The sequence below is a fragment of the Vombatus ursinus genome, unplaced genomic scaffold, assembly GCF_900497805.2.
Source record: "Vombatus ursinus unplaced genomic scaffold, bare-nosed wombat genome assembly UNPS02014924.1, whole genome shotgun sequence".
In the NCBI taxonomy this organism is placed as follows: domain Eukaryota; kingdom Metazoa; phylum Chordata; class Mammalia; order Diprotodontia; family Vombatidae; genus Vombatus; species Vombatus ursinus.
This window is the reverse complement of record NW_020954702.1, coordinates 912,324-924,984: the sequence shown is the minus strand read 5'-3', so window position 1 is coordinate 924,984 and position 12,661 is coordinate 912,324. Positions and strand designations below refer to the sequence as shown.

The following is a 12,661-nucleotide window of genomic DNA, read 5'->3' as shown; positions in this document are numbered from 1 at the left end:
ACAGCTCAAGTGAAAGCCATTGCCCTTCAGAGCTGCCTTGATTCAGAGAGAGATAAAGTTTCTTACAAGGGCCTGTTGTTCCCTGCTGCCACCTCTTGCTTGAGAAGGAAAAGCTGAGAGGGCTTTGCAGCTCTTTTGTTCTCTTGGTAAGCTGCCTTGGTATGTTTGCCTAGCTTAATGAGTCAATCTGAACTGTGTTGCTTTGACCTCCATTCTAACTGGAAGACACAGGCATACCTCAGAGACATCCAGACCATGGCAATAAAGCAAATATTGCAATAAAATGAGTTATGTGAATTTTTTGGTTTCCCAGTGCATATAAAAGTTATATTTTCACTATGCTATATTCTATTAAGTAAGCAAAAGTACTATGTCTTTTAAAATGCACACACCTTAATTTTAAAGGTTTTAAATGTTGCAAAAATTACAAAAATGTGAACCAGAGACACGGCATGAGTACATGCTGTTGGAAAAATCGTGCCAACAGATTCGCTTGGTGCAGGGTTGCCATAAACCTTCAATTTGTAAAAAAAAAAACAAAAAAAAAAAACCCGGCAATATTTGTGAAGTACAATAAAACAAGGTATGCCTGTACAGCTTTCAGGTGAGTGAATAACTGGCTGTCCTGGTCTGTATAGTCCAGAGACAACCAATCTGATGACCTTTGCAGTTTTCTAGTTTAAAAAGAACTGCTGTTCAGATTAAGAGTTAATATTTTCTAAGCACTCTTAAGTGTAGTGGTTAATTGAAAGAGGTATAAATGCTATATTAGAGAAGAGAAAAGGATCTACTCAATGAAGAGTAGTGAGGATCAGCAGTCAGTCAGTAAGCAGAGAAGCATTTTCTTGTGATACAGATGTTTCTGAATGGACCAATAACATCAAAGTCAGTCCAGAGTTGTGAGTTACCCTAAATACGTGAGTTTCTTCCCTCATGTACTTCCCTATCAGTTTCCTATAAGTAGTAGTAGTAGTAGTAGCAGTACTAGCAGTAATAGCTAACATTTATGTAGTACCTGGAGGCAGCTAGGTGGCTTAGTGGATAGAGTGCTAGGCTTGGAGTCAAGAAGACCTGAGTTAAAATCTGACACTTATAGCTGTGTGACCCTGGGCAAGTCACTTAACTTCTGTTTGCCTTAATCCACTGGAGAAATAAATGGCAAACAACTCCAGTATCTTTTCTAAGAAAATCCTGTGGATAATATACTCTATGGGGTCACGAAGAGGTGGACACGACTGAACAACAACAAATCATAGTAGCTACTATGTGCCAGGCATTGTGTTAAACAAATATTATCTCATTTGATCTTCATAATAACCCTGTAAGGTGGATGATATTTATATCTTCACTTTACAGTTAAGGAAACTGAGGCAGATAGTGATTAAGTGACTTGCCAAGGGTCACACAGCTAGGGAGGCTAGATGTGAACTCAAATCTTCCTGACTCCAGGCCCAGTGCTCCATCACTTTACCCACTGTGCTATCTAGCTTCTACTCTTCACAATGGATACTTAGTGAATTGGCGAGAGACTGTGCAGGTTTAAATGTGTATTGTGACGTATTTTATTATGCATGCATTGATTTTAATATACTAGAATACAAAATGGTATTTTTAAAAATCTTTTCTTATGGCTAATACTTAAGATTTAAAGTGTCACTATTGTGAGTGACTGATTGTATATAGAGAAAATGCATTAGATCGGGGCTCAAGAGCTAAAGCAGTGAGTGGAGAAGGTGTACAGGATAGGATTTCAATAGGATTACCTCCAGGACCATAAGAAAGTTTAAGTATAACCATATAGCGGTGGTTTATTTCTAGAAATCTAGACATATCAAAGTGAGGGCAGGTGAGTGATCTAACTTGAATAGTGAGTGAGTTAGTACATAAACTCTGTGTGAAGGTTGATACATCTCGTATTAAAAATGTGGGTTTAATTCTGGTGCCTGTGTGTGGTTGGTTTATACCCACGATGACAATAACATATGTTGCGACAATACCAATATGAGCTGAGCTGAGCCTATCCTCTGAAAGGTATGGCTTCAAGACAATCAAAAAATGAGGAGAAACTGTGATTTCCACTGACAACCCAGAGCTGTGTAATGAACTATTTATTTCTAACCTGTTGTATGTGTTTGTGCAAAGGGAAGGAGTATTTAGATCTCTAATATTGTAGACAATGTGTCCCTCTGGTTCTGAATTGCAGGTAATACTGTCTGTCAGCTGTCAGCTGTGCTTCAGTTTTATCTCCTATCATCACTATTTCTTCACCATTGCTGCCCTCCAACCCTACTGCCTCTTAGCTTCACTTCCATTGCTAGTCTGGTCACCTTAATTTTATCACAATCACCATTTTTGCCTTTGTCTCAGTCACTGCCACAGACCAAGTCATGGCAAGAGTAAAAGCCAGGGTTTTTTCTTTTTGCTTTAACTTTCTCTGTACTCAAGCTGCCTAGATTTCATAAACTAAGAAGTTTCTTTTTAATCTTTCCTACTAGTTTGGACATTCCTTTTGGTAAAGTGACTGTTTTACACATCTTCATATTCCTTATAGTGTCTGGCATAGTACTTTAGTAAGCATTCAATAAATGCATTGATGAATGTGATTAGGTTCCCAGGCAACCAGTAAAGATTGCTTCTTACATTCAAAGGTTTCTTGTTTCAAATGACCTTTCTCTAATGCCACCACTTGATCAAGAAATGTACAAATAGATTAGACTTTGTAACAGTGCTCACAGTTCAAAGACTTAATCCTTTTAATTTCTTTTAAATTCTTATATCTAGAAGTAATATTGTATAGCGGATAGAAAGCTGTCCTTAGAATCATAAAGATCTGGGTTCAAGTCCAATCTGCAATACATATTAGCTGTGTGACTCTGGGTAAGTCACTTAACTTTTCAGTGCTCTAGGCCACTCTCTAAGACTACAAATTACAGACCAAATTTGTAGAGGGGCTCCCTAATGAGGGAGGTTTCCTATAATAATGAAGTTATAGGTCTTGCCCCCAAAATATTCCTGTATCTTATTCAATCATGTCTCTTCTTCTCTCATTCTAGTTTTTCTTCTAGATATTTCTCTATTTTTTCTTTCCTTTGCTTTCACCCTACCATGCACATCGGCTGGGTATCCTCACTCAGTGTTACCGATACAGAGTAAAATGAATTTGCTTTCTAAAACTCTAAAATTATAAACATTAAATATGAATAGAAATGAAATCCAAAAATTCCTTGTAAGTTTAATATCTTGCCCAACAGATTAATCTACATTATTGTCCTAAGTTAGGTCCATTGGCTTATCTGTAGCATAAAACTAATAATATTCATTGCTCTTTTTTAACCTACAGTGAACATTTTATTGGGCAACTAGATGGTTCAGTGGATGGAGTGCTGGACCTGGAGTCAAGAAGGCTAATCTTCATGAGTTCAAATCTGGCCTCAGATACTTACTAGCTATGTGAAGCGGACAGGTCACTCAACCCTGTTTACCTCAGTTCCTTCATTTGTAAAATGAGCTGGAGAAGGAAATGGCAAAATGCTCCAGTATCTTTGCCAAGAAAACCCAAATGGGGTCATAAAGAGTTGGACACAACTGAAAACAACCCAACAACAACAAAAAAAAATTTTTAATTCCTTTTACCAGTAGACTTATAGTAATGTGGCATGACCAAAAAAGAAACTTGAGATCAGTGTTATTCAGCTATGTAAGTAAAGAATCCTTAATGCTATCAGAACAAAATTTCTTATGTACCTTAATCAGAGCAAAGTACAGACAATAAGAAATGCATATGTCCAGGTGATAAAAAAAAATGCCTACCGCCATATTAGACTTAGCAAAATTTACTCCTTACTCTGAAGGATTATAATATAGATAAATGATTCAACAAGTTTACTTGCATTGGTAAATATTTTTCAAATACCCTAACTTCACAGTTCCTCAATCTATTCAATGTCCTCCCCTTCCCCTCAGTTACAGATTGAGATGGTCAAATTCTTGATCTCGCATCAGACAGAAGTGTTCCACTTTCATGATCCTGAACTTGGAAATTTTAAAATTTTTTATCATTTATTCTCTCCCCCAGCCTTGTTCTTTGTCCTCCTAACTATGACTCATCAAACCTCTCCACTCATTTCTTTTACGGCCATCATCCTGCACTGGCTACACTTTTCTTCCCTTCTCTATCTCAAATCCTTGGTGAATCAGTCCCACTATCCTCTTGCTGAATAAAACTGCAAATCATGAAACCATGTTCACATAAACTCAGCTGAGCCCTCATTGCAGTAAGACAATACTTTCATACCTCCCTAATTATTAACTATCCCATTCTCCATAGTTACTGTTCGAAACATTTTCTCTTCTCCTCAAGCCTACCATAGCACCTCCTTTCTTTAATTCTAAGTTGAAAACCTGGTCTTATACTTCACCTAAAAATTTGAGGTCATTTCCCAAAAGCTCCCTTTTCTTTGTTCCTCAACTCCCATCTCACATCACTTAACTCTTCTTCTTAACTTAACTCTGTATCATATGAAGAAGAGAAGGGTGCCTCACATCCTCCTCCTTGCTAAGGCAAACTTTTCCACACGAACCCTTAATCCCATTGTCTCCCATTTTATCCTAAAGAATGGACCCTCTATTATCCTCATTCTCTCTCTAATCTCCAGTCTCTCCCTACTTACTGGTTCTTCCCCCCACTACCTTTCTCTCTCTTCACTCTGTATTGTCACCTATGTATACTTTCTCTGATTTCCATTTTGCTATCAACTTGGATAAATGGATTTCTTTGCAACCTGCTACGTGTGTTCATTGTGGAACTGATATTTGCTGGAGGTGTGAAGCCTTGGATATAAAACTTGGAGTCCTGCTTCCCCAAAGGCCCTCGTTGAGAGTACCCAGGCACTGAGCAGGTCTTGTCTCCTGTTTTGGTTCCCAAGAAGTACATAGTCAGGACCTGATCCTGTCAAATGTACAGTGACCTCTAAGAGTTGGCTCTGTCCCTCCTAGTCTGTTCCAACAGGTAAGGGTTGGAATCTGACTTCAGGCCTCAATTGATGGAGCTTCTACTAGCTTGTGATCCTTGTGAAACATTCTCATTTATACTGTCTGGTATCTTCAACCCCATTTGTTGGCTTCCCTGATATAATCCTCTTCCCAGTTCTCCCAGATTTCATATTTATTTTCTAGAGTTCAAGCTGATTTTCCTTCTCCGCCCCACAGGTTTTTGACCAACTTTGTGTGACTTTCTGGATTGGATTCAAAAACTTACTTCAATTTCCTGTTGGTTTGCTTCATCACTGCTCTTTTGGGGTCCTTATTTGCTGATATATGTGTGTGTGTGGTGGTGGGGGGGGGATTTAATTCCTCTACAAGCTTCCAGGCTACCGTTTAACCAAAATTTGTTTTAATCATTTTAACAGGTCTACGACATTTTTAAGTTTAAGGGGATGTTAAATTTTGTTTAAAGCAAAATAAACAGCAGGATGCTTTTCCTGACAAAAAATGATAGAGCCAAAAAAAAGAAATCTTATATCTAGGGAGGTGTTTGAGAGAGGCATTAATAGTTCTAGTTTGAAGTTTTAGAGATGAATGAATGAATGAATGAAGTGCTTCTTATGTGCAGAATACTGTACTAAGCAGTGGGGTGAAGAATTAGAAAGATCTAAGTCTTTACTCTAAAAGGGCTCACACTCTAATTGGGGAGACAACATATATAAAAGATTTCAACTACATGGAAGTTGGAAAGGACTAGAGGTCCTAAGGGTGACAGGCAAAGTAGATATGTATTAGGGGGTGAGGAGTAGGAGAGCATGGAGGGAAGGGCTGGAGGGTATTGTAGCAGGGCATAAGATAACGATCAAATGTCTGTTATGGGAAGGTGGCAGGGCAGATGACAAGGTCTGTTCATCCTCCATCTCAAAAGGAAGATTACAGATGATGACTTCCAGCCCAGGTAGGTGGTGCGAGCAGCCATGCTGCTTTTCCAGCCTAGCCCCTCAAATGGGGTCTGGGCAGTCCCTGGTCAAGGGACGGCTGATGGCAAGGGATGGTCAAAGGGTATCCTCATTGTCAGGTCTTTCTGCTCAACAGTAATAAAATATTGAAGATAAGAGTTGAAGGCAAAAATATAGTAGAAAGAGAAATATACGGGTGCTTCTCTTCATTGATTGCTACCTCCTTCATAGAAATTTAAAGTGAAAAGCCCGACAAATTAGAGACAACATGGTAGGGAGCAACTGCACTTATCTCATGGTCATGATGGGGATCCAGGTCCCACCAGCTCATCACAGATACTTCACTGGCCTCAGAATGATTATGATGTAATACATAGTTACAGTACAGGAGAAGATGGAAAAGAAGATGACAGGATCTTTAAGTACTAGGATTTCTTTCTTTGGGTCCTAGTCGCCTCTGTGATAGAGAATTGTTGACAACATCCGCTGGGGACTTTTCAAGTGAGAGACCATTGAAAGATAAGTTCTTCCTGCGGGCTTCTACTTCAGTCCACAAAGTTACAATTCTAAGGGGCTTAAAGAGGAATTCTCTCAGTGCAGTTTTCCTTTTAGCAGAGGATTATAATGGTCACAGGATCATTCAAGTTGCTGGTGAGTAAACTTTGAAGGGGTAGAAAGAGTGGCTGGAAGGGCTGTGGTTGAGGAAGCCTCCTGCAAGCTGGCAGTAGTAAAGGGGATGGAAACCACAGAAGTGTTTCCACTCAAACACCTGGTGCCCCACAAGGTAGATAGCAAGTAGTACCAAGATTTGGACTCGGAGGCCCTGCCTGCGGTGGAGAAGGGGATCTCTTTCAAATGTGTCCTTTTGGCCTATGGAAAAGGAAAGGATGATTCTTCTCCAAGGTAGAAAGGAGTTGCCTCTAGAGAAAAGGTCGAGGGCCATTGGCTGGATTGAGCTGGTAGATGGGGACAAGGATTTTTTTTCCTTGTGGGTGGGGGAGTTGGAGGGAAAACGTCCTAAAATTTGGTTTCCGCGTAGTCTGATTAAGCCAAAATCTCCGACGCCCTTTAACTCCTTTGCTCGTGCTGCTGAAGCCCTGGTTCAGTCCCTGCGATAAGCAGCCAGGAGCCCCGCTAGGCTCCTCTCCCCGCCCCCCTCCCCCTTCCCCCCTCCCCCCACCCACCCCGCGACAAAGGGAAGGAGGCAAAAAAGGGGTTAAGAAACTTGGCTGAACAGATGAATGGCGTGGAGAGCAAGGGGAGGGACCGGGCTGCACCGAAGAGGTGGAGGAGGGAGGAGCGCCGCCGCTGCCCAGGCTTTGAAAGTCGGCCTCGCAGACATTGCAGCAGAGCCCCGAACTAGCGAGAGGGCTGGCCCGGAGGGGACCGGGAGGCGGAGGTTACGAGTAGGCGGCGGCGGCCGGAGCGGCTCCCTCCCTCCCCAGCGTTGTGTGTCGGGGGAAAGCGAGGCCGGCCGGAAGCGGGCGCAGCCGCGGCGGCTCCCACAACTTGCCTCGAGGAGCGGGGTCGGCGCTCCCCGCGCCTCTCCGCTCGCCTTTCTTGGGCCACAAACGTGCAGGGGCTCTTTCTGCGGAACCGTCACCGCCCAGATGGTGTGGGTTGTTTTTGTTTGCTTCTCTTTCATCTCCACAGTTTAGAATGCTCTTAGGCTTTTTTTTTTTTAATCTCCTGAGCGGAAGAACCTGAGGGATTGTTGAGGCGACGGGAAGAAAGGGGGGGGGAGGAGTAGGGGTGCCGCTGGGGCTACGTGTGAATTGGTGCTTAAGTGACACGACCGAAGGGGCACGGACCGGGCCAAGTGCCTCCGGCCCGGGCGGCTCTCGGAGCAGCGGCGAGCCCGCTTGCGGCACGGGTTCAGACGCGGGAGTCGGCGGCCCGAGACCCAGGCTGGGGTGAGTCGGAAGTGCGGTCGGATGGGTCCTCCCGGGGCTCGATGGATGTGTATGTGCGGCCGGAGGGGGAGGGGCGAGCTGTGTGTGTGTGTGGGGGGGGTTTCCGCACGCGCGCGGCCCCCACCCCTCCCCCCATCCCGGGTCGCTGCTCATCCGTGGCCGGGGTGGGGGCGGGGGCGGCCTGGGCGGCGTGGGCGCTGCGGCCCCGAGCGCCCAGCCCGCCGGGAGGCCGGGGGCGGAGCTGCCCGAGCGGGCACGCGGGTCGGGTGGGGGGGCCGCGCGCTCCGGCCCCGAGTGAGCGCGATTTCGAGCGGAGGGGAGGGGCAGGGCGGGGAGGTGGAAATCCTAAACTAGGCGGCGGGGACGACTTATTTCCTGCGAAATCCCCGTCCGCCTCCCGCCCTTATTCCCACCCCCACGCCGCCCCCGACCCCGCCAATCTCCCCGTAGAAATAGAAGTTGAGACAATTCTCAGCGTGATAGTGAGGCTGCGGGTAACATGACTGGTCACGCTGCCATCTCCATCCCCCGTCTGGGTCCCTCGCCCGCCCGCCCGCCGGCTCCTCTCCTGGGCTGGGGATGGCGAGCGGCGGCGGCTCTTTGCTGTCCTTGGCCTCCCTCGGCTGGGCGGGGAGGGTTGGCCGGCAGCTGCGTGCGCCGGGGTGGCCGGCTGCCGGTCCGGGGGATCCCCGGGGTGTGGGCAGCCGTCGCTCCTCTCAGCCTGCTCTTCACTTTCTCTCCGTTCTCCTAGTCCCCGGGGTGGCTGCTGCGTGCAGCGCCAGGGCATGCATACATTAACTTCCTACCTTTTTCACCTCGTTTCCTGCCTGATTCTGGAGGGGAAAAACAAAAACATTTAATTGGACTTTTCTTAATACACACCCCCTTCACCTCCACCTTTCCCTTTCTCCCAACCGCTCCGTCCCTGGGCCATTTTTTTTTCCTCCTCCACCTGCCCATGGGAAAGATATACCTTTGACCAGGGGCCTCTCCGACTGTTTCTTTTAACTCTCAAGAATAGCTTTCGGAGCGTAGGTGAGTTTATAAAGGACCCCTGCTTCAGATAACGGCCCTCAAACTGTTCATAAGGATTTTACCTCTTTAGTTTTATACTAATATTTCTTTACCATTTTCGATTGATCAAGTTAGTTTTTAAGGGGTTTTTCCGATAATGTTCTCCTAAAATCTTTTTCTCCCCTAAAGAAAAGAAACTTTTCAAAATGAAGTTTAGTACAGAAATTAATATTAACTACTAAAATATTTGAAAGAAAATGCAGGATGGTGTGTGTGTGTGTGTGTGTGTGTGTGTGTGTGTGTGTGTGTGTGTGTCCCTCCATCAGTCCTGTTGGAACCGAAACTTAACACATGTTGACGTTAAAAAATTTAAAGGAGGTTCCTAATAACAGTAATTTATTTCAGTTCAGGGGCTGCTTAAGAGTTATGAGAAAGAATTTTACATTTTTCATAGTGCTTCGTGCTACTAAGGGAATATAAGGAGGTGGGAAGAATCGTTAGTAATGTGTTGGTGTTGCTTCTAAGTATTGACTTTTTTAATACTCATTTGTTTCAGGGAAGCTGATTGGAGTTTAAACAATGGTTGCATAAATAATCAAATAGGTTATAGGACTTGTTTTAGATGAATGGGAATTTTTAAAAAGTAAATATGTTTATACAGATGAGTATTTTTATGCATTTCTTGGGAAAATTATGAAATATGAGTGGATCATAGTTTTAGCTTAGTTGGGGTAGTGGGAAGGGATTATTTTCAGAATCCTTTGCATTTTTTTCTGAAATGATTCCCCCCTCTATTCCTCCCCCCTCCCAGTTTTTAAGCATCCTTTTATGGTCACCCTTGTTGAAAGGTATTGCTGCTTATAAATGGACTTTTAAAGCAAATGGGTAGAGCTGCTAAGTGTTGGTAGCCAGGTGTTTGTATGGAAATCAAATTCTCTTTCCCGTTAGAACCTGAGCTCTCTGAGGACAGGGAGAGTATATTTCCCCCTTTTCCCCCCCGCAGCTGAGACTGTCCCTAACATATATAGTAAACACTTAATAAATGCCACTGGGCTGGTTGACTGACAGGGAACTTAGATTAGATTTCTCTAATTCTGCATGAAGGTTTAGCACCATAAATAGTGTTTCATTCTTGTTTGGGTCGAAACCTACATCTGGTAAAAGTAGAGACAAAGATGCAAAATTGATCATGGCTTACTGCTTAATATTTTTGGCTGCAAAGTTACTGAGAAATTATGTACTCTTGTTGCAGTTGTGGAGGTTAGGGGACTCCTGTCTTTTTTTTTTTTTTTTTTGCCTGAAAAGTGATTCAGAATGAATTTGAGTTAAAAGTGCCCCTCCTAAACTCTCCTTTCCTCTTCTCCTCTCCTTCCTCATCCCTCCCAAGGAGTTTTAAGTTACTGGTTCACAGAAGTGAATTCACTGTGTTTCTCTTTGGGTCAGTAGGTGAATTGAAAACTAGGCTTAATGCCTACTGGGCAGTTGAATGAGGGGACTTTCCAGTAAATGTGACGTGTGCTATATACCAAGTTCTCAAAGGAAAAGTATGATTTCAATAATGATTTAAAATAAACTGTCTTAGAACAATACCAATTATTATATTACTGCCATAATACTGTCTGTACATATATGACTAAACTATCTGGATACTCCTGCAAGAATAAGACTAAAATTCAAAGAGGAGGGGTGAGGTAAGTGGGACTAAAATGCTCCTCACTAACTGGAGTGCTAATCTATAGCTCTATGTTCTGTTTAAATTATTAGATTCCCATAAGGTAAGGGATATAGCTAAAATGTGGCTTAGATTTTGTTTGCAAAAACAATCCATATGAGATACAAGAGTACAAGTTAATTTTTAAAAAATAATAAATAGCATGATGCATTTAAATTTGTCATATTTCATGTCAAATTATGTCCCAAGTTGGATATGTTATTTAAAAAAATATTGACCCCAAATCTGTTAGGCAATGATTTCCAACCCTAATTTTGTAATATTCCAGAGAGCATCGTTAATTATTTGAGAAATTGCTGTGGAATTCTTGAAAGAAATCATTTAAAGTGTTGTGTAGGATTTTAAGGTTCTGTATATCACAACATTTAAAAAAAAAACAGAACTGTGAAAAGTGGATGATGGGCATCTTTTCCATTTCCAGTTCTTTGCCACCACTGAAAGAACTGCTGTATTTTTTTTACCTGTGAATTCTTTGCCTTTTTAAACTTTTTAAAATCTCTTTGAGATATAAACATAGCAATGGTATCTCTACGTCAGAGTGTGAAGTGCAGCTGGGGATGCAACGGATAGAGCTTGTGCCCTGTAGTCAAGGGGACTGAGGTCAAATCCAGCCTCGGCCTAAAAAAAAAAAAAAAGAGTATGCACAATTTAAAAGTTTTGGGAGATATGGTTCCAAATTGGTTTCCTCAATGGTTGGACCAGTTTAAAGCTCCACCAACAGTGCACAGACTCTCTAGCGTTTGTCATTTTCTTTTGTCAACTTATCTGGTGGGTGTGAGGTGGTACCTCAGAGTTGTTTTAATTTGTATTTGTCTACTTATTAGTGATTTAGAACATTTTCTAATTACTAGTGATACAGAGCATTTTTTCATGTAACTGTTGGTAGCTTAGGTTTCTTCCTCTCTGAAAACTGCCTAGTCATATCATTTGACCATTTGCAGTTGGAGAACAAAATACATTCAAACTCTTAATTTTAATAAGGTATTTTACCCATTATGGTGTAGTGAACAGAATGCAGGGCCTGGAGTCAGGTAGACTCGGCTTCCTGAGTTCAAATCTGGCTTCAGACACTAGCTAGCTATGTGACCCTGGGCAAGTCACTTATCTCTGTTTGCCTCAGTTTCCTTGTCTGTAAATTGAGCTGGAGAAGGAAATAGCAAACCACATCTTTGCCAAGAAAACTCCAAATGGGGTCACAAAGAGTTGGACACTACTGTAAGGAGTGAACAACAACAAATTTTATTTATAACATAAACTGATCAGTTATGCCTTTCAATATATAAACCAGGTTCATTTTTTTTTTAAATGTGGATGTAGGAATAATTAAGTTTGGAAACATATATATATTATTATTTATCATTTGCATTACTTTGTAGCTGGAAAAAATTCAGTGAAAAGTGCCACCATTTATTGTGTCCCTTGGTAGCCTTGACAAGGTGAAATTACCCCTGTAACTCCTAAGGCACCAGATCACAAGTTTGGTGGGTTTCAGGTTTTTGTTTTTGTTGTTTTTTTCCCATGTGGCATAGATGAGGAATAGAAAGAAGAATCTCTTATGTTGGATTTTTTATAGTAGCATATTTGATTATAACAGAATTTATTGAAATTTTGTGGGCTGTCTTTGAAAGAGGTTACTTTCCAAGCTGTCCTGCTTTTTCTTGCTTCTTTTTCCAACTTCCTGTTCATAAAAAAAAAATATTCAATGCTGTCTCTCACTTTTGGGGGCATTATTATTGCTAGCCTATCCCTCTCATTTACCCCAATTATGAAAAATAGTAAATTCTTCCGTCTTTTACCTCTTTACATTACAGTTTTACTCTCTGTTTTCTTTGCCTACTTAAAACTTTCATATCAGAAGCAGTTAACTCCTTGGACCACTGTTTATTTTTTTAAAATCTTTATTTTTATTTTTTTCCTCGATGTTTTCTTATTTAAGAAATATCTCTAAGGCTCAGAAAAGATACTTATTTTTTCTTCCACATCAGCGTTTTAGTACTTAGTATCAGTGGCTGGATGAGTAAATTTGAAAATCATCAATGATATTTTAAGATGAGGAGGGA

At 42.1% G+C, this 12,661-nt stretch overlaps 1 protein-coding gene across 3 annotated transcripts in view; it reads left to right on the top strand.

The window, feature by feature from the left end:
* Positions 1 to 7,446: 7,446 nt before the first annotated feature.
* Positions 7,447 to 12,661, top strand: part of NRIP1 (nuclear receptor interacting protein 1) — a 156,012-nt gene continuing 150,797 nt past the window's right edge. For 2 of the 3 annotated variants that reach the window (XM_027843620.1, XM_027843618.1), the window contains exon 1: positions 7,781 to 7,855. The gene's annotated coding sequence lies outside the window, so the exon portion shown is untranslated. Of the gene's footprint in view, positions 7,556 to 7,780; positions 7,856 to 12,661 lie in introns of those variants that run through there. The other variant, XM_027843619.1, reaches the window with a different exon arrangement.